At 39.8% G+C, this 21974-nt stretch overlaps 1 long non-coding RNA gene across 1 annotated transcript in view; it reads left to right on the top strand.

The window, feature by feature from the left end:
• LOC136147929 (uncharacterized) overlaps nt 1-21974 on the top strand; it is a 72441-nt gene that overhangs the window by 34888 nt on the left and 15579 nt on the right. Inside the window, exon 3 of the long non-coding RNA XR_010659415.1 lies at nt 17754-17953. This is a non-coding gene — a long non-coding RNA (uncharacterized lncRNA). The remainder of the gene's footprint in view (nt 1-17753; nt 17954-21974) is intronic.

Raw genomic sequence — 21974 nt, 5'->3', positions numbered from 1 at the left:
TTGGCAGAACCGTGTTCTGCTGGTCGTGCAGGCCTGCCAGGTTGGGGAACATGCCCAGCTGGGCAGACACCTCTGAGTCCCTCCTCCTTGTCTCTTATTTCCCAAGGCACTTTGATCCTCTCTCATTTCCACTCCAAATTGGTCCCTGTGTATACTGTGTCAGTTGGCACACTTCTATTAAAGAAATATTTTGCTAATAATATCCTAGCTGTTTCAAATTCTCCACAGCCTCTTCCATCCTATCTGTGCATAACGGTGATTGTTCTATATCCCATCATTTAACCTTGCCAATACAAGCTCGACTGCTTCATTTTCTGTTCAATTTATCACCGAATATCGTGAGTCCAAAGAGTTCAAAGGTTGGCAAAAAGCTGTTTTTATTAAATAGCATTTTCTGTTAACAATTTGAAAGATAATTATTAAAAAATATTTATAGTTTGCTAATTTGTTAATGTGCTAATTTGCCCAATGTGCTTAGGCAAATTGAAATAGTTTGTAATTTGAAAAAGCAAATCTTATCACAAGATACTTTATTTATTTTTATTGGGTTATAGTTGCTTTCCAATATTATGTTAGTTACCTTCATGGAATGGCTCAAAATACTCTTTGACTTGCTGTGTTCCGCTGGACGAGTTGCTGGACATTTCTGGACATCTATTCTGCATCAAAAATAAAGAGTGAAGACTTTCACTTGGCTCTGGGCATTAAAATGCAGCAGTTTTATAAATTTATAAAACAAAAAGCAAACTTGGGCTATTGCCTGAGGACTCTTAGCAGTTACATTTCATATGCTCTTGGCTGTGTATTTCTAGAAATCAATTTTCTCTTTTGTCCTCTTTCAACTTATTTTGAAAATCAAGTCTCTGGATTTCTTCTGTCTCCTTTCACTGCAGCCCAGCTCTACTTGTTTATTTTTGGAAGCCAGCAGCTTCTAGATTAGCTTTTTTGTTTGTTTGTTTTGTTTATTTTTATTAGTTGGAGGCTAATTACTTTACAATATTGTAGTGGTTTCTGCCATACATTGACATGAATCAGCCATGGATTTACATGTATTCCCCATCCCGATTCCCCCTCCCGCCTCCCTCCCACCCTATCCCTCTGGGTCTTCCCAGTGCACCAGCTCTGAGCACTTGTCTCCTGCATCCAACCTGGGCTGGTGATCTGTTTCACCCTTGATAGTATACTTGTTTCAAAGCTATTCTCTCAGAACATCCCACCCTCGCCTTCTCCCACAGAGTCTAAAAGTCTGTTCTGTACATCTGCGTCTCTTTTTCTGTTTTGCATATAGGGTTATCGCTACCATCTTTTTAAATTCCATATATCTAGATTAGCTTTGAAACAAAGGTCTATCAGCTACCAAGATCAGCGTGTGAAATTTCAGCAAGGGGATTTCATAGAAGAGTAACTTTTAAGGCAGTGAGCTTTTGTCTTTTGTTTTCTAATTTAGACCATTGAACCATTGTCAGACACAAAATTTCTGTGTTTTGTTTGAATTGGGTGACTTGGTTTACATGCATGTTTTATCTTTATACATTAACTTTATCTGGAACATGACTTTGTAAGAGTTCTGTTTGAGTAAGAATGTTTCTATTATGCCTAGGTCTCTTTTTTTCCTATGGAAATATGCTTTCAAATGTTATAGTGGAATTTTCTTGCAAAATAGGATTAAAATGAAAGCATCTAATTCTGAAAGCAACTTTTCAATAATACTATTTGTAAGACTTTGATAAGGTTTTTAGGCTTTTTCTATCTCACAGGATGGTTTATAGTTTGAGAGAAAATTCTATTCCCTGGAGACAGGATACTTTTATATTTCATAAAGGAAGATATCTAGACTTTAAATTCAGTAGCTTTGGATTTTAATCTCATGCTGCCCTTAGCTGAATGATCTTAGACCAGTCATTTGGTCTTTTTGAGCCTCAGTTTTTCACCTATAAATTGAGGGCATAATAATTACTTCTCAAGATTAGAGCTAAATGACATCTAACCTACAGGAGGCATTAAAGAAATGGCATTGGGATGAATGCTTTTCTATTAAGAGAGGAGAGAAATTTTAGTTCTGCTAGCCTCAGGGTATTATTTTTTCTTTTGTACTTGAAGTAAAAATTCACTGGCTACAACATTGCAATTTAAATATCACTTAATAAATTTGGCTTTAAATGATATCTACCAGTGGTTTTCTTCATTCCTTTTTTCAGCCTTAGCCTTCTTAAAAATTAACTGTCAGCAAAGCAAGTCAGTGATGTAGTGGATTTTTTTTTTAAATCCCAAACGATACTACCAGTATATAGTCTGCATTCCCTTTATATGTTCCATTTGCTTCTTTGCTGGTTTTCAGAACCTGAATCAAAAGCATTTCTCTCTTTTTCTCCCCCTCTCACCTCTATGTATTTCATTTTTCCTCTCATTCAACATGTATTTATTGAATGTCGTTACTGCCCTGACACTGTCCTAGGCCCTGTGGTGAAGCCCTGAACAAACTAGGAGGCCTCCTTTAAATGAGAAGCTCAGAGAGGGTGGCATTTAGGCTGAGCAATCTTGAGAATATTTAATATGATACAAAGTTCTACCAAAGGCAATCATTTTTCTGGAATGTAGAGCCTGCAATGTGATGCAAAGTATGGACATAAACAGTTATGTAATCTCTTTTTCTTTCTGTCTCTCCGACTAGATACCTAAACAAATTCTGATTAGTAGGGGCATTTCAGGAGGCCATGGAGAGAAGGGAAATTTAGAGATTATATTCTGGACTGTTAAGGAAACAGGAAGGGCAGAAAGTCTCAATACATGCCTATATTTATGGTGCCAGAGTTGAAATTAAACCAGGACTTGAGATTCTTATTTTGGTATTATTTCTTACAAACTGCACTGCTTCTGAAACTTTTGGAGGTCTGCCATGTTTGACTGAGTTGACTCAGGAGGTTGAAAGCAGTTACATATTCTGGGAGCCATGCTAAGTGCTGCAAGCAAAAAGTGATCCCTGATCTCATGGAGTTTATAGTCAAGTGGAGAAGTCAAACCATTCAGTTAGTCCTGGTGTCTGTTATGCTTCAGGTGTTACTTGGGCACAGAATGAGATCTGGTGCTTAATAAGATTTAATATTTTACTGTATAAAAGTCAATGATCTCGTTCATTTGTTCATTCTTGAAGGAGGAGGTGATAACATTGCAGGGCACTAGGATATCATTCAGCCAATATTCACTGATAACCTATTATGTACCAGGTATTATACTGAAAACTAGGATATAATGCTGATGATATGGACTTGAGTCTGGCTCTCATGTAGATTACTTCTTGTAGAAATGTAAAGATTAAGTATGTAAATATATAATTATTTTTATAAGGTATATAAAGTACTTGTGTTTTATTTACATAGTTATAGCAATCCTGTGAGTAACAGCCCAACACTTAGGATGGTCTCCGTCATCACAGAGTCATAAAGCTTTTACAGCATCATCTTATTCTCCATGAGCATTCCAGCAGGAGTCCAACAAAAGAGGCATGGCTGCCATTCGCTGCTGCTATCCTGTTAACTACATGAATGGGGGCAGTGCTGCCTTCTGACCCCTTTAGCAAGATTTCTGTAACCTCCAGTCAGATGATCACACTGCTGTCCTTGGTAACTGCAACTTGGGTCTAAACCAACCTTTTCCCTTCTGGACCAGCTGTCAGGCTGCAGAAAAGGAGACACATAAAATTTATGGACTTCATATTCCTGTAGCACATTTCTATTGAGGAATTCAAGGTACTCTGGATTTTTCATTCCCTTTAATTTAGAAATAGCCCTGAGATTTAAAGTGGAAATGGTAGTTTTCTTATTTACAAGGTGGAGAAGGCTGAGCACAGGGTCCCTTCCTTCATGCTACAGTTCTGTTCCTGCAAAATGGCACCTAAGCAGGTGCTTGCAAATCAAGCAGGTGACAGTGATTGGCAAAGTAAAGAAATCCTATAGTGAAAGTGCTCATGAAATATACTATTTCTCCTTTTATTTTTTAATTGAAAATTCAGCTTCATGTATGCTTGGCCTAAGGAAGTATGATGTGCCTAAACTACATTTCTTAGACTAGAATTGTTAGTAGAAGTTTCAATCCAGGGCTCTGCTCGGGATTTTGTTGAAATGTCAGTGACAAATGAAGCTTCCCCAGTGGCTCAGTGGTAAAGAATCTGCCTGCAGTGCAGGAGCTGCAGAAGGAGCAGGTTCAATCCCTGTGTCAGGAAGATCCCCTGGAGAAGGGCATGACAACCTAGTCCACTGTTCTTGCCTGGAGAATCCCCTGGATAGAGGAGCCTGGCGGGCTACAGTCCATAGGGTCGCAAAGAGTCAGATACAGCTGAAACAACTTAGAATGCAAGCATGCTCGCAGTGGCAAATGAACTTCCATTTGTCTGTAGAAAAAAAAAAAGCTTCTAAGGTTGGTCAGCAAGACTTTTCAGAATATGGAAATCACTTCTACTTCCAATCTCATTTTTCTACTATTGGCTATTTTTCTTTAGCCAATTGAAGAATATTTATTGTCAGTTCTTCAGACCCCAGCTCAGCAGATTGGCAGGTAGTTCTGAAAGGTGTGGACTCACTTGTCACCAATAAGCACAAAATTTGGCAGGTGTATAAGGAATTATTCTGCTCCTCTGAGCCTTAAGTGCCTGGGGTGGGTCCCTGGGTGCCCCTGTGATCACAAGCCTCTTCGTTGCCCCCTGGGAATCTTCCCTGTAGTTTCCTGTTGGGCTTGAGCCCACTCAGAACCTGACCCAGTCAGTCTCTCCTCCTGGCCTTTGGCTCTTGCTCCTTCTTAGCTAGCAAAGCTGCTTGTGAATTGCTCTGATTACTCATCCTCTAGCAACAAACAGCTTCCTTTTTATACATTCTTCTTGTTTCTAGAACTCTGCTCATAGTGCGCTCCTCCCTAGGATGTCTTAGCCAATAAAACATCCACATCTTAAAAGACTCAAGTCACAGGTTGATCCTTCTAGAAATGCTTCCCCAGTCCACAGGGTAGGTAGATTTTCTTCCTTTATTCTTTTATAGGAAGTGGGATTCTAATTTCCTATTTGTATATATATTTATAATAAGATCCTACTTCTATCCCATCCCATTCCCACCCTACTAGCCTTTCAGGTTCCTAAGGATAAGGACCAAAGTATTCCTCTTGGCATACCTAACATGCTAAGATATCATTAGATTCTCAATAAATGTCCCTTGGATGACAGTGCTCTTTGATTACTAACTAAAGTCTTTGTCAATCTGGAAAGTCTCCTTGAGAACCATGCCTCTCACTCACTGGTCATGAGTTCTCACCACAGTTCATCCCCCCAGATCAGATGTCAGTAAAACGGACCTCCAGGAGGCAAGTGATGGACTTGGGGAAGCTGACACAGTCCCAGCGTGCCGTGTGGAGTGGGGCAATGTAGGGAGAATCCAGACAGGAGGATTGTACTGTGGCTTCACTTAAACAATGCAGTCCTGTGAGGAAGCCAGACAGGCTGTTGGAGCAGGGAAGGCTCTAGCAAAATCTAGGTAGAATGGGAAGGAAAGCTGTCAGGTCAGTAGGAAACCGGGATGGGCTAACAGGTTGAGGCAGAAGCCCAAGCCACATGATGGAGGTGAGCAAAGGGTGGTGGGAGGGAGAGAGAATGAGAGAAAAGCAGGAAGGGAGACAAAAAAAGGGAAATTAAGAGACAGCAAGGCTAGCAGGGAGAAAGAACTGAAGAGGGGAGAAGCTAGAGGAGGAGAGAAACGGAGATGAGAGAGAGAAGAGGGAAGAGAAAAGAGATCAGAAGGGAGAAAGCAGAGAGGGTAAGTGGACACCAGAAGGCTCATCCCTGTACACCACCTGCCTGAACAAAGTCCAGCCCAGGAGTCACCCGAAGGGAGTGGGTCAAATAGCATAATATGCCCCTAAAATCAGTGATAGACTTCACCCTACTTTGACACAGACAATTGGGATTTTTCTCACCTCTTGTGGAGTGTGAATAAAAGTATTTTAAGAAAATTTGGCTACATTTAATTAGCATGCTACACACAGTATTCCCTATATGTATTGCATACATTATGTGTATATTATGCATGTATTCTTCATTAGACACAAATGCAATGTGATTGTTATGTAAACAAAGCTTCTAAACTAATTTCCTAACAACCCACTGTACCGCCTGCTTCTACCTTAACCATATTGCTAGATCCCCATGCACAGTTCTGGGTTGGCCAGAGTCCTAGTCACAATCAACTTGTAGATGAGAGTCTCCAAATGCATTTCTTGGCCTCTTGGTACCAGTGGTACCAGTGGTAAAGTACCTGCTTGCCAATGCAGGAGATGGTAAGAAACATGGGTTCAATCCCTGAGTTGGGAAGATCCCCTGGAAAAGGGCATGGCAACCCACTTCAGTATTCTTGTCTGGGGAATCCCATGGACAGAGGAACCGGGCGAGCTACAGTCCACGGGGCTACAAAGAGTCAGATGCTGAAGCAACTTAGCATGCATGCTTGGGTCAAAATTTAGTAGGTGATCTTGCAGTTTTTTTAAAAAAATAGAACACAAATATTTTTTTGTATTTAATGCTAAGTTTCTGCTTAAAATTTTTCAGTGGCTATCCATTGCTTTCTTTCTAAAATTTTTTAAAATTCATTTTTATTGGAATATAGCTGATTTACAATATTGTGTTAGTTTTTGCTATACTGCAACATTAATCAGTTATACATATATTTACTCTTTTTCAGATTATTTTGCCTTATGAGTCATTAGAGAGTATTGAATAGAATTCTTTATGCTATACAGTTAGATCCCTGTCTATTTTATACATTGTAGTATGTATATGTCAATCCCAACCTTCCAATTTATCCTTTTACTCCTCCTGCCCTTGGCAATCATGCATTTGTTTTTTATGTCTGTGTCTCTATTTCTGTTTTGCACATAGATTCATTTTACCCTTATTTTAGATTCCACATATAAGCAGTATCACATGATACTTGTCTTTCTCTGACTGACTTCACTCAGTATGACAATCTTGATGTAGTTTCAACATCCAGAAGAACAGCAATGAGTCATCCGTTCCTAACACTCTCATTATTCGATACAAAATAGATCAATACCAATAAACCTCGCCTGTATTGCAAGGCGGCTGTGGAGCTGCGAGGCCAGCACTGAGAGCAGTGGCTGATGCAGAGTGCTATTTAATATTGTCTGTTATCACTTTTATTTTTATCTGTTTTGTGCTTTCACATTGTAGTACAGTACCTTACCTGGTCTTGACAAACACCTGTACGGTAGACAGAGTCAGCGTTACAATCTGGCTGTACTAACGAGGAAACCGGAGTTTTACCTGAGGTTACACACAGGAAGAAAGCAGTCCCAGAAGCCCTGCAGTCATCTAGCTCAATGTTGCCTATACTCTTAGGAGCCACAGCCCGTGAGACCAGCCAGAGAGAAATGATTATTTCTGAACAGTCACAAAATAATATATGGTATATCTCCTGACAGCTGTCTCACAAATGATTTCACAGCTGTGTGTTGCTTGATATAATTTAAAAAATTTATTTTCAGCCAGGGTTTATTTCTGTGCTCTTTCTCCATTATCTTTTTAAAATTGGGAGAGCAATATGAAAATGTTAAGGCTATAGGGTCACTAAGAACAAGGGTTCAAAACAAAACTGGCTTCAGAACTGCTCCCAATTATATTAGGCCGTGTAAAACTGACATTTGGTGGTGATTGCGTGGTTTTAAAGTTATCTTGTGTTATCTTGTGAGGTGAAAAGACCAGGTGGTAAATCAAGGAGTGGAATGAAGACAACCAACTTCTAACTTGCTCTGCATCTCTTGACAAGACTTTTAATATCCATACTTCATTATCTTTCAAATAAGGAATATCAAGTCAGGGGTGAATATCAGCACAGCAGTGGCATGGGGCTCTGTGATTTCTAGAAGTCACTACGTCAGTTCAGTTCAGTTCAGTTCAGTTGCTCAATCGTGTCCGACTCTTTGCAACTCCATGACCTGCAGCACGCCAGGCCTCCCTGTCCATCACCAACTCCCAGAGTTTACTCAAACTCATGTCCATCCAGTCGGTGATGCCATCCAGCCATCTCATCCTCTGTCATCCCCTTCTCCTCCTGCCCCCAATCCCTCCCAGCATCAGGGTCTTTTCCAATGAGTCAATTCTTTGCATGAGGTGGACAAAGTATTGGAGTTTCAGCTTCAGCATCAGTCCTTCCAATGAACACCCAGGACTGATCTCCTTTAGGATGGACTGGTTGGATCTCCTTGCATTCCAAGGGACTCTCAAGAGTCTTCTCCAATATCACAGTTCAAAAGCATCAAGTTTTCAGCACTCAGCTTTCTTCACAGTCCAACTCTTACATCCGTACATGACCACTGGAAAAACCATAGCCTTGACTAGACGGACCTTTGTTGGCAAAGTAATGTCACTACATAAGTTGAAGCAATCTGTGCATGAGCAATTTTCACATAGACATGTGAGGAGGTTGGACGGATTTAAGGGTTAAGGTTCCCACAGTTGGATACAGTCTAAGGTACTGAGGTGGATGTTGTAGAGGGCCTCTCTCACCGGCTGCTTTGGGGCCTTGGGGGATTTGCCTAGGGGACCTGCTGTGGTTGTAGCTACTTCCGCAGGTGGATCCATATTCATTCTCCCTCTGCGACCTCCAAAGCATTGTTGAGGAAAAGCTTGAGAAACTGGTATCAATTCAGGCATAAGGTTTTCCTACAAAAGGTCCATAGCCAAGCACTGGCTGTGCCTTGTTCATCTTCTGGAAACCCTGGGAGGTCTTTCCTAAGGCATTTCTGGCGTATTTTAAATGTGTGCAACCTGAGGGAGTAAAGAAATGGAAGTCTAAAGAAGCTGGATGTCTCTCATAACCATATTCTTCTTTATCAAGTTAGCCATGATGTTTACACCCTTAAATAAGAATGTTACAAAATTCCACTGAGAGATAGGATAGTCTCTCAACCCTCCATGATATTAAAGCTCCTCAGAACAATCACTTTAGAATAAAATTTACTCGGTGACTGATTCAGATTTCAAATTTATGATCCCGTTCTTTATTGATATTCACTGCCTAGGTGATCTCATCTAGTATTGAGGTTTTAAGTATTGTCTGTGTATTCACACGCCCCTGTTTATATCTCTGGCCTGGACCTTTTTTCTAAACTCCAGACTGTATTTCCAGTCACCTACTTTATGCCTCCAAAGCATCTCAAACCTAACAAGTCCAAATAGAATTCCTGTTTTTCCCTTCTAAACCTGTTCATTTCAAAGTCATTTCCAACTTCATGGATGACACTGTCATTCTTAAGTTACTCAAGCCAAAAACATGGGGTTCTTCTTTTTCCCTTCTTTCACAACCCCTATTCAACTTCTCAGCAATTCCTATCAGATTTACTTCAAAAAAAAAAAAAAGTTTCTAAAATCTGATCACTTTGTGCTAACACCACTACTTGGAGCTGGTCCAAGCCAACATTGCCCTTCAACTATATTATTGTTTTCTAATTGTTTTGACTGGGCTGGGTCTTAGTTGCGGCATGCAGGACCTTCATTGCAGGTCTTAATTTAGGCATGTGGGATCTAGTTCTCTGACCGGGGATAGAACCTGGGCCCCCCGCATTGGGAGGACAGAGTCTCAGCCACTGGACCACCAGGAAATTCCCATCTAGATTATTCTGTGTGATCTGTGTGGTCACCACTATTCTGTGTGGTCTATGTGATCCTTTAAAAATGTAAATCAGAATCAAACTTTCTGGAATCTTCCCAATATACGGACTTTAAAACAAAACCCTTAAATAACCTACAATATCCTATAATATGTGCAACTTTCCTCACCTCTCTGCCCTCATTTCTCATTTCTCACCCTCTGTTCTAGGTATAGGGCTACATGTTCTTTCTTCATAATGCCATCTCTGTATTTTTTGTTGCCTTTTCCTGAAATGCTCCTTCACTAGATCATCTCAAAGTGACGTATATTTGTCTTTCAACTTTTAGATTCTGCTAACTGCTTTCTCCCCTCATTGCCACCTTTGGACTATGGGTGGTAACAAGAGTCTGGAAAAATACATTATCACTTGTGGTTCTTCCTAAATCTCATTTTAGTAAATTGTCCTTTTGTAATAAGCCTCCTTTGAATTATTCTAATTTGAATGTGCTGTCTCTTTCCTGTTGTGACCCTGAGTAATGCAATAATTAGTTTTACATTCTGCATTTATTGGTAGTGGAAGTGGCCACTGGAAATAGACCTTCCAAGTGGGATTCTGACATTAAGTTTCTCCCAAATTCATGGATCACAGGATAATCATCCTACTTGGGGAAAGTGGGTACCAAAGTATTTCTATTACTCAGAGTGTCATGATGGTGGCAGAGAATGATTTACAGATGGACAGCATTGCAGTAGGAGATCACTATGGCAACAACAGAGATTATAAAGCATGTGGGATAAGTTGACTTCTTTTCCTCAGGGGCTTACTTAGGGAAAAAAGAAATTAAGAGATACAAATTTATATAACACGTGTGGAGAACAAGAAGGCCTCAATGGAAGCTTTGAAGGAGTTCCTCATCTCCCACTGTTGCTATTTGGCTAAGGCACAAGCCCACGATGTGATTGTAAAAGGTGGGAGATTGCAGCATCCATCAAATTCTCAAGTATGTCCCCAGGTTTCTTATTTGCACAGAAGCTGGTAGAAAATCTGAGGCAGGGGACTGGGACATTTGAGCAGACGTTGGGCTGAGGACTTTGTTGTTGTTAAGTCATTCATTTGTTTCTGACTCTTTGTGACCCCATGGACTGCAGCATGCCAGACTTCCCTGTCCTTAACTATCTCTTGTAATTTGTTCAAACTCATGTCCATTTAGTTGGTGATGCCATTCAACCATCCCATTCTCTGTCGCCCCCTTCTCCTTCTGCCCTCAATCTTCCACAGCATGGGGGTCTTTTCACATGAGTCGAGGACTCTGATCCTCTAAATTCTCTTGAAATTCTCTTGCCTGAGGAGGTAGTCTCTGCTCCATCTCCTCTCTCTGAATAGTCTGCATAAAAAATTTTCAGTGATTTAACCTAAGACAGTTGCATCATAACCTGATACTGATTTCCCTTAGGATCCATCCTCACCAACTCTCATTCCTTCTAGACCTATATAATGAGAGTTATTTTCCAACATAGCACAATTTGAGAAATTCAAGACCTGACTGCATTAGAAAAGAGCATATAGAAAAGAAGAGAAATTAAGAGTCAACAAATCTCTATCAGCAGATGTCTGTTTAGTCAAACCCTTTGGGAAGACCCAAAGGACCCACCATTCACCAAAGGAGTAAGAAATGCATTGATGTGGGGACAGCAAATGCTTGAGAAGTTCTATGATGGCTCCTTTTAAGAAAGAGATGACAGAGAGGATGATGCAATGTAAGGAGTTCACTGATCTCAGTGTGAATAGTGGAAATCTTAGATTTGTAGAGGATGTTTAATAGCAATTAACTGTCAGAGGCGAGGTGAGTGTTATAAGAAACTATAGGATTTGAATGATAAGCACAGAATTTGGACCGAAGGGGTGTGTGACAATACTTATTTGTTGAGGGAGTTCCTGGTAATAAGATAGAGACCATTCTATTAATCGGTGATTTGACATATATAAGTGGAAAAATTATTGGTCCAAAGTACCGAAACCTAACTTGAATCTTTGAGGTGAACTTCATGCCTTCCTATCCAGGTTCTAAATCTAAACTGATTCATACACCTGAAGTCTGTTAACTGAGGAATAGTCCAGGTTCTCCTCCTTTTTGGGGGCAGGTGCTGAACCATGCTGCATGTGGAAATTCGCCCACCAGGGGTCAAACCCACACCCCCTGCAGTTAAGGGTAGTCTTAAGCGCTGGACCACCAGGGAAGTCCTCCAGGTCTCTTTGAGGAAAGATATTGTTATATGGACTTATCAGTCCTGTAAGTCTCTTCCCAAGACTTCCTTGGGAACTCTGAAACCATTTACTATGGTGACTGTGCCTTGAGCAGATGATAAATGCCCACACTTTCTGGGGGTTATTAGACATTGTCTATAAACTAAAGCAAATTCCCTAAGACTAAATAGCTTTGTGTCTTAGTGAGCAGGGGCTCATAGAAGCCAGTTAATAGATGCAATCTTGGCTCACATCTAATAGTAGTTCTTGGAAGACTGGAGATAAATACTACCTTTAATTCCTTATCTAGAAAGTTTAAGATAATTAATTTATTTAAGAAGAGAAAAAAAATCCCTCTATTGGTACCCTTACCTATGAAGTGGGCAATATTATGATAGAAAAGATCTAGTAGAAATGCTTGAAATGGGCACCCTGCCTCCATTAATAAGATGATTAACCAAAACCAGTATCTCATTCCTGGGGTATTATAGAGATTAGTGTCACTATCACAATTTTGAGAAATGAAACTGTAGTTATACTCACCATGTATTATTTAACATGCCTATTTGGCTGGTATATATCATGCAGACTAATAATTAACTACAGGAATGAGTTTGAGCAAACTCAGGGAGACAGTGAAGGACAGGGACGCCTATGTGCTGCAGTTCAGAGGGTCACAAAGAGTTGGACATGACTTAGCAACTAAACAGCAACAGCAATAGCAAACATAATCATGTGGTGATTTTATCTGCAGCTGTATTATCATTCCATTTCAAATCAGTGAGGAAAATCAGAAGCAGTTGCATCTACATGGCAGGGAATATAGTACAGAGTTACTATCTGGCCCAGGTGTTATGTGGACCATACTCTATGTTATAAAATAATCTAGGTGGACCTTGATCATCTTGCTATTTCACTAAACATCTCACTCATCTACTACATAAAGATGACATTGTTAACTGAGTCTAGTAAGTAGAAGCAGCAAGCAGTCTAGATATCATTAAAAGGCTGCATTCTAAAAGGCAGGAATAAAAACTAAGAAATTTCAGAGTCGGAAATATGACTGGTCCAGTAGGCCTAATGTGACCTTTTTACCGAAGTAAGGAACAAGTTGCTACACCTTACATGGAACTCATCACTTAAAAAAAGATATTACACCTACAACCAGTTAGGAATTTGCAGGCAACACGTTTGTTTTGGTATAATCCTATTACCATGCATGGGTAATATTTAGGCTTACAAGTTTTGAGAGGGAAAACTTATAGGAAGAATGGACTGTGTAGTGAGTCTAGATGGCAATGCAGGCTGCTCTGCTGTCTGGCCTCATAATATGGGACACTATAAATAAAGGAAGAATTTATGGCAGATGGAGATGCTCTTTGAGCCTTTGGCAAATTGAATAGGAAGATCAACAGCCTATATACCCAGGGCTCTGGAATAAGGCCACGTCCTTCTTTACTGACAACTATTTTCCATTTGAAAAGAAGCTCCTCGCTTGCTACCAGACACTAAATACTTTACCATGTAAAGTAAAATGACTATGAAATCTGAAATTTCCATTATATCTGAAGTATTATTTGATCCACATAAATTAACATTGGACATAAACAATAATATTATACTATAAAATGGGAGTAGTATATACAAGTCTAGTCCCAAGCATATTCAATCAACTGCAGAAGTCAGTGGCTCAGACTCAATATTGTACCTGCCTCTACTGCTTTGCTATCTTTTATTCATTCATGTCTATGACTTCATGGAGAGTTCAAAATGACTAGTGAGTTGTGGAAGCAAAATCATGGGTCTGATATTTGGATAGGTCCGTATGCTTTGCTGGCATCAACTGAAGGACAGACTTTGCACAACAATCACACTTAGTGGGAACCTTGAAAGACAGTATGATGGAGCTATTATCACTCCATGCAAATACATCTGCCAATGGGGTTTCATGTGTCTCCTGAGATGAGAAAATGTATTTTTTAACTGGATGAAGGACAAGAATGAGTAACAGGCAAAACATATAGGCTGTGCTGAATAACTCTCATGTGAAACTGGAGATCAAATTTCCACCTTCTGAATTTCCACCTCTGCCCAGGGAGATTGATTTGTGTGGCTACATCACACGCTTCTCTGATGTTCAGTTTAATAAGGCCAATAGGGATTGTAGATAGATCAGAACTAGACGGAGGTCAATGTGTTGATTCCCTTGGCTCTTTTCTTGCGAGTTCACTTTGAACTAGCTGTGTCTCTTGACTCCACATCACTGTTTATTTCAAGGTTACTGTTTTCTACATGAGTCTTTTCTTTCATAATCTGGTAACTAGTCTTTCCCTTGTCCTCGTAGGCCTGCAGGTGATAACAGCACTCCTCTACCCAACTCTGAGTTAACGAACCCTTGTGGTTCCTATCCACTCCACCTACAGTTTTGTAAATAGAACCTTAATTTTAAAAAATCCTCTAAAATTTTCCAATTTGAGAGTACCATCTGTTTCCTGTTGGGAAATATACCTCATGCAGTCATCTTTCCTCTCAGCTACACACTGTTTATTATTTAGAGCTCATGCATTTGCAAGTGACAAAAATATTCCAGCTAACCTTGCTGAAGCTAAAAAGCATAGGAATTTATTAGCTTGCATCACTAGAAAGTCCAAGGGATAATAATCCTGCTTTCAGGCATGGTTGAATTCAAGAGCTCGCAGGATACTGGCAGGGCTCTCTCCTCTTGGCTCTTCTTTATGTTCCTTTTTAGACAAGTCCTTTCCACAAGGTGACAAATATGGAACCTGGCAGTTCTGGCTTATAGAGGCTTCACAGACTGCAGTCCCAGAAAAAAGAGCCTGAGAGATACTGCAAGTGTCCTAACCCCTGTCATGATGTTATTTCAGTGGGGAACTGCTGGGTGAATCTGAGGTTACTTCCCTGGCTGTCACACAGGCAGTCACATAGAATAAATGACAAGAGCAGCGTGGTTTGACCAAGGGGTGGCTGTGAATAGAAAAAAAAAAGCATTGCCTGGCTCAAAGGAGCACCATCTCCTCATCCTTAATTGGAGCTCCTTCCCTTTGAAGTAGTATAAACTGGAAAACAAGAAAGGATGCTAATAATAGAGTGAGTAGGGCAAACCGAAGGCCAGCTTCTGTTTTAAATGGAATGCTCTTCTTGCTAGAATGCAGCATCACTTGTCTACCTCAGAAGAAAAGCTGATTTAGCAAATCCTTTTGGAAGGGCCTCTCAGCCTCTGTCTGATTGCCAAGTTCAATAATATTATAAAGAGGTATTCTCTCAGGTAAACGGTAAAGTAGATCTGTTCTAAGATCTGTTCTTGTAAAAGGCAAGAAAGCCTTTTGGTAACAATGCTTTTCTTCTTTGGCAACCCATGCTACAAATATGACTTGGAGCGGTTTGTGTGACCTCTCAGGATAAAGAGGACTGGAGGGATTGTCTGGGATGGAGCCTATATTCCACCCTCCATAATACAGAATGCATAATACACCTGGATTATAGCAGCAGAGGGAACAGACAGGTAGGGTGGAGTGAGTTCTTGCAGGGAACAGCCCCCATTAATGTAATTAGCAGGGCCATTGAAAACCTTGGGGGTTTCTTATTAAAGGGGGATGTGAGAGTGGCATGCATGGAAAATAATTCTGGCTGTGGTGTTAGCAGACTGGCAGGAACGAGAAAGAGGTTATTGCTGTCTAGGAAAAGAGTGCCGGGGGTCTAGACAAGGGAATTAACAGTTTATTAGAAAGAAAGTAAGACAAAGAGGTAAAGAAATTGCTCTATGCTGGAAACAGAGTAATATGTACTAAGCAACGGTAGACGGAATTCATTTGCCTCTTAAATTCCTGTTTGCACACATCAAGCCAGGAATCCAAGTCCTAGAGATATACACATTGAATCTTTCACTGAATCTGTAATGTTTTGTAACCAGAGATTTTGGCATATTTTACTCAACAGATGTTCGTTAAATTCTTTATTCATTACTATGTATTTAGTACCTACTAGGACAGGGATACAAAAGAAAAATGTGAGCTTTGGTGTTTGGTAAGACGGGTCATAAATACCTATTCTGTCAATTACTAGCTTTGTGTTTTTGGCCAAATAGCTGAACTTCATGTGTTAAATGCAGAACATAATTCCTACCTCATAGGATTGTTGTGGGTATTAAATTAGAGTGTGTACAAAGCATCTTCCCTGGTGGTGCCAGTAGTGAAGAAGCTGCCTGCCAGTGCAGGAGATGAATGAGACAGGGATTCGAGCTCTGGGCTGGGAAGATATCCTGGAGGCGGGTACCTGCTCCAGGATTCTTGCCTTGAGAATCCCCATGGACAGAGGAGCCTGGCGGGCTACAATCCATAGGGTTGCAGAGTTGGACACAATTGAAGTGACTTAGCATGCATGCACAAAGCAGCTGGCACAATAATTACTCAGCAAAAGGTTGTTGATATTATTACTGATTCCTTAATGAGAAAGAACCACTAAATCCAGGATGTTATCATAGTTAGTATGATATCAATATTGTATATCAATATTTGCTCCCATGTCTCTCCCACAACCTTAAATTTGATCACATTGAGCCTGGTAAGGCTGACAGTTTTACTTCTGTAGCCTAGTTGGGAAACGGATTTGTGACTTTTCTGTGGTCTTGTTTAATCCCCCACTGGGATTAAAGGGCTACCTATGTTTTGTCTGTCAGTGTGGCTCACAGACTGCGCCAGAGGGGACATACATTACCTCTGCTAATAAATCAAGCTGTGGACTGCAACTTCTGGTTGGCAGCATGGATTTGTTCCTATTTATCCCAATAGCTCAATATGTTCATTGCATAGTTAAATATCTGTGCAACTTGACCTCTGACCTCCCCTCATCTTGCCACCAGTTAAAACTGCTATTGTAGAACTAGTTGTTGTTGTTTCATTGTTGCTGTTGTTACACTAGCGGATGTAACAGTCACTAGTGTTGTTACACTAGTAAATGGCATGTTTACTCCCTTATTTTAAGGGAGAAAGTTAGCTAGGAGGATGGGGCTACAGCAACTGATTACACAAGTGTGCCAGCAGGAGGAAATGTCTGATTTATGGGGAAGTGTCTCTATTTTAACTTTTAGGCACACTATTTAAAAAGTGGTTACAGCAAATCATGTTCACGCTTGGCTATTGGATATCTCTGGATAGTATTTCTGTTTAAAATTTGACTTATTGAAATTATATTTTGAAAGTTGGAGCTTAGAATTGAATATAAGAAATGCTTTTCTTGGTCATTTAAGTGTATGGTGGCTGGTGTTTGTGGATGTATTCATTTTGGAAATGCTCTGTTTGCTTTTTGCTAATTCTAATCCAGAGTTACAAATCCTGCTTTCATTTTTTTCTCCGTTACTCTGTGCTTGCAACTTCTTTCTGATTTTCCTAGGTATGAAAAAGAGAAATCTTGAGATGTGCGTTGAAACAACACCAAACAGAAACATAAATTTACATTGGTTTTTTTAAAGTTACTTAAAAATCAAGAATGACCTTATGCATAATAATAAATATAATGAAAGATATAATGGTAAATCTAATAAAAGAATGCCTTCATAAAGCTCAAAGCATTTTTTGTTGTAATGAATATGTTTATTTCTTTGTTTGAAGCTTCCATACTGGCCATTTTCAGGTTGCAAAGAAGAGAGGCATGCGTAGGGTATCAGAGATCACAGAGTTTGTGGGGAAAGGATGCTGAAGTCTATGAAAAATCACTAAAAATCACTAAAAAGCTCGGCTGACCTGGTTGTTGGTCAGATTTTAAGAGCTTGTGCCTATAAATGCTCCATTACTATGGTGTCTCAAATACCTCATCTCTATTACTATTGCTTCTATTTCTCCTGCCAGGAGGGACCAACTGAGCCTGTGAACCTCAAGTTTTGCGAGTTTAATCCTGTAAATGGAGACAGTCACTGAGGCAGACTGTGGGACGGAAACTGAGAGAAGAGATATGGTTCAAGGCCCTTTGCGAACACCTCTTCTGCATCAAAACACCTGGTCCACCTGTGGCTAAAGTGACATTCTTTGGTCCAATCAGTTGTGGCCAGGTGAGCAGGATCACATATATAAAGCATGAAATCACCATGCCTGAAGGTCCATCTGGCACAAATTATGGTGTGTGATGTCTATTACCTCTTTCTTAGCAGAGGACATGGTCATGGCAAACCTTCAAAGCAAAATAGAGTTCTCTGCAGTACATGTCATAACTCAAAATGCAGAATCTAGAAACTTCCAAGAACTTAAAAACATACCCTACTTTATACCTATTAAGATGACTTCTAATAAACAACCAGTAAATAGCAAGTGTTGGCAAGGATATAGAGAAATTGAAACTTTTATGCACTGTAGTTGGCAATGTAAAATAAGTGCAGTTGCTATGAAAAACAATACCATGGTTCCTCAAAATAATTAAAAATAGAACTGCCATATGACCCAGCAATCGGACTTCTGGTTATATATACAAAAGAACTTAAAACAGAAGCTCAAAGATATCTGTGCACTCATGTTCATGGCAGCACTAGTCATAATAGCCAAAAAGGGGAAGCAACCCAAGTGTTCATCAATGGATGATTGGATAAGCAAAATGTAGAATATACAGACAATGGAATACTATTCAACCTTAAAAAGAAAAGAATTTTGACACGTGCTCTCACATGGATGAGACTTGAGGATATCATGCTAAGTGAAATAAGTCAGTCACAAAACAACCATACTGTACCATTCCATTTCTATGAGGTACCTACTGCGGTCACATTCATAGAAAGAGAGTAGGATGGTGGTGCCTGGGGTTGGAGGGAAGGGGAAAAGAATGAGAAGTTGTTATTGAATGGATGCAGTTTCAGCTTCACAAGATAAAAAGATTTCTGGAGGTGGAGGGTGGTGACGGTCGCACAATGGTATGCATGTAGTTAATGCCACTGAGCTGTGTACTTGAAAACGGTTATGGTGGTAAATTTTATGTAAAAATTTTTTGAAATAGCAAAGTACTTCCCACTTACCCATAAGGCACGCCCTTCCCCCGCCACCCGCACCACACACCATTTCATACCTAGGGAAGAATTAGCCCAGAGTAGTTATAAACTGTGAAATCTCTATAACTTGCCTGTGAATGTGTTAGTCACTCAGTTGTGTCCAACTCCTTGTGACCCCATGGACTGTAACTTGCCAATCTCCTCTGTCCACGGAGTTCTCCAGGCAAGAATACTGGAGTGGGCTGTCATGGCCTTCTCCAGGGTATCTTCCCAACCCAAGGATCGAATCCAAGTCTCCCTCATTGCAGGTGGATTCTCTACCATCTAAGGCACCAAGGAAGTCTGTAACCAGGCTGCCTGGGCTCAAATCCTGTCTTTAACTTCTGAAGCTATGTGACTCCAGACAGCTTAACCTCTCTGGACTTCAGTTTCTTCATCTGTAAAGGAGAATAATAATACTATTTAACTCATACGGGAAATCATGAGGATTACATGAATTCATACAGCACTTAGAATAAGACCTGGAATATGCTATGTGCTCAAGAAATGATAACTGTTTTATTTGGGTCTGCATAAAATGCAATACATACAGTTCAGTTCAGTCACTCGTTGTGTCCAACTCTTTGTGACCCCATGGACTGCAGCCCGCCAGGCTTCTCTATCACCACCTCAGAGCTTACTCAAACTCATGTCCATCGAGACAGTGATGCCATCTAACCATTTCATCCTCTGTTACTGTCTTCTCTTTCTGCCCTCAGTCTTTCCCAGCATCAGGGTCTTTTCCGATGAGTCAGTTCTTCACATCATGTGGTGAAAGTATTGGAGTTTCAGATTCAGTATTAGTCCTTCCATGAATATTCAAGAATGATTTTCTTTAGGATTGACTGGTTGGATATCTTTGCTGTCCAAGGGACTCTCAAGAGTCTTCTTCAGCACCACAGTTCAAAAGCATCAGTTCTTCAGCACTCAGCTTTCTTTATATTCCAACTCTCACATCCATACACGACTACTGGAAAAACCATAGCCTTGACTAAATGGACCTTTGTTGGCAAAGTAATATCTCTGTTTTTTAATATGCTATCTAGTTTGGTCACAACTTTTCTTCCAAGGAGCAAGCATCTTTTAATTTCACAGCTGCAGTCACCATCTGCAGTGATTTTGGAGCCCAGAAAAATAAAGTCAGCCACTGTTTCCACTGTTACCCCATCTGTTTGCCATGAGGTCATAGGACCAGATGCCATTATTTTAATTTTCTGAATGTTGAGTTTTAAGCCAACTTTTTCACTCTCCTCTTTCATTTTCATCAAGAGGCTCTTTAGTTCTTCTTCACCCTCTGCCATAAGAGTGGTGTCATCTGCATATCTGAGGTTATTGATATTTCTCCCAGCAATCTTGATTCCAGTCTGTACTGAAGCACAGCATATTGCATGATGTACTCTACTTATAAGTTAAATAAGTGTGGTAACAACATACAGCCTTGAGGTAATCCTTTCCTGATTTGGAACCAGTCTATTGTTCCATGTCCAGTTCTAAATGTTACTTCTTGACCTGCATACAGATTTCTCAGGAGGCAGGTAAGGTGGTCTGGTATTCTCATCTCTTTAAGAATTTTCCACAGTTTGTTGTGATCCACACAGTCAAATGCTTTGGCGTAGTCAATAAAGCAGAAGTAGACACTTCTCTGGAATTTTTTTGCTGTATCTATGATCCAATGGATGTTGGCAATTTGATCTCTGATTCGTCTGCCTTTTCTAAAACCAGCTTGAACAACTGGATGTTCACGGTTTACGTACTGTTGAAGCCTGGCGATACTTTATTGAATATATAAAGATGAATGACTTTGGTTAAGTGCAAATTGTTTTTCAATCTGAAATAAGGAATTTCTGATTTCCTTGTTTCTAAAGAAGGAATTTCCTAACAATGCTAATATTTTAAATGTGAAAGAACAAAAGTTCTGTGCTTTGGGAACACAATGGTTTGGGTTTTTTTGATCAGAATACATATGTCCACATATATGCCCGGGTATTGTATTCTAAGTAATGTGTATTTTGGTCGTGATTATTTACAGTGTTGTCATTCTCTTAAAGAAAATGTATTTCTACATTGGATATTTTGCTTTCTCAGCTTCAGACGTTAGATTTTTTCCAGCTTTTCTCTCTCAGTAATTCTGGATTTGTATTTATTGTAGAATGATTTAGTGAGCTTCAGAAACATGGCTAGGCATATCTAATTTTGCAAACTAGACTAGGCTAGATACAGAAGGATCATATTTGCATAATGGCCACAGTACAGCTAAACTTAAAGCATTTTCCTTTGTACAACAATGACATTCAAATCATTATGCCACTCAGAATATAGCCGTAAACTAACTCAGTCAGGAGGCTTAGCTAAATATAACAAACTGTGATCCTTTTTTCCCTCAACATACCTGAGGAGGGTCCTGTTTTTCCACTTTTTTCATGTTACAATCCATACAGGGCATCTCAAATGACTGTGTGTTTGAGCTTGTTTATGTGTATGAGATTCTTATGTGAAACAAAGAAATTCACTTTCCTGATTTGTTTTTACTTCCATTGCAACTATTTTCTCAGTCTGTATTATTATTGATGCAACTTAAATGATCTTTAACAGCTTAGTAATTATGCATGTATGACCTGTAACAATAACGATTTCTATCAATGTATAGTACCGTTTCAGGACAAAGTGTCATGTGATTTCAAAATTTTCTCTTTAATTATATACATTGAGAATACAGATATTGTCCTGGCTGTCACAATAACATATTTTCAATAGTATATGAAAAATCTAAAATTATAAATCTATGTTGTGTTCTTTTTTCCCTTGAGTAATAGCTATAAGCATGAGATTTGGCACCTCAGTTTTCATTCCAATCCCAAAGAAAGGCAATGCTAAAGAATGTTCAAACTATTGCACAATTGCACTCATCTCACATGCTAGTAAAGTAATGCTCAAAATTCTCTAAGCCAGTCTTCAACAGTATCTGAACTGTGAACTTCCAGATGTTCAAGCTGGTTTTAGAAAAGGCAGAGGAACCAGAGGTCAAATTGTCAACATCCACTGGATCATTGAAAAAGCA

Source organism: Muntiacus reevesi, chromosome 16 (assembly GCF_963930625.1).
Source record: "Muntiacus reevesi chromosome 16, mMunRee1.1, whole genome shotgun sequence".
NCBI classification, from domain to species: Eukaryota; Metazoa; Chordata; class Mammalia; order Artiodactyla; family Cervidae; genus Muntiacus; species Muntiacus reevesi.
The sequence above is the reverse complement of the archived record's forward strand: the minus strand, read 5'-3'. Positions and strand labels throughout refer to the sequence as shown.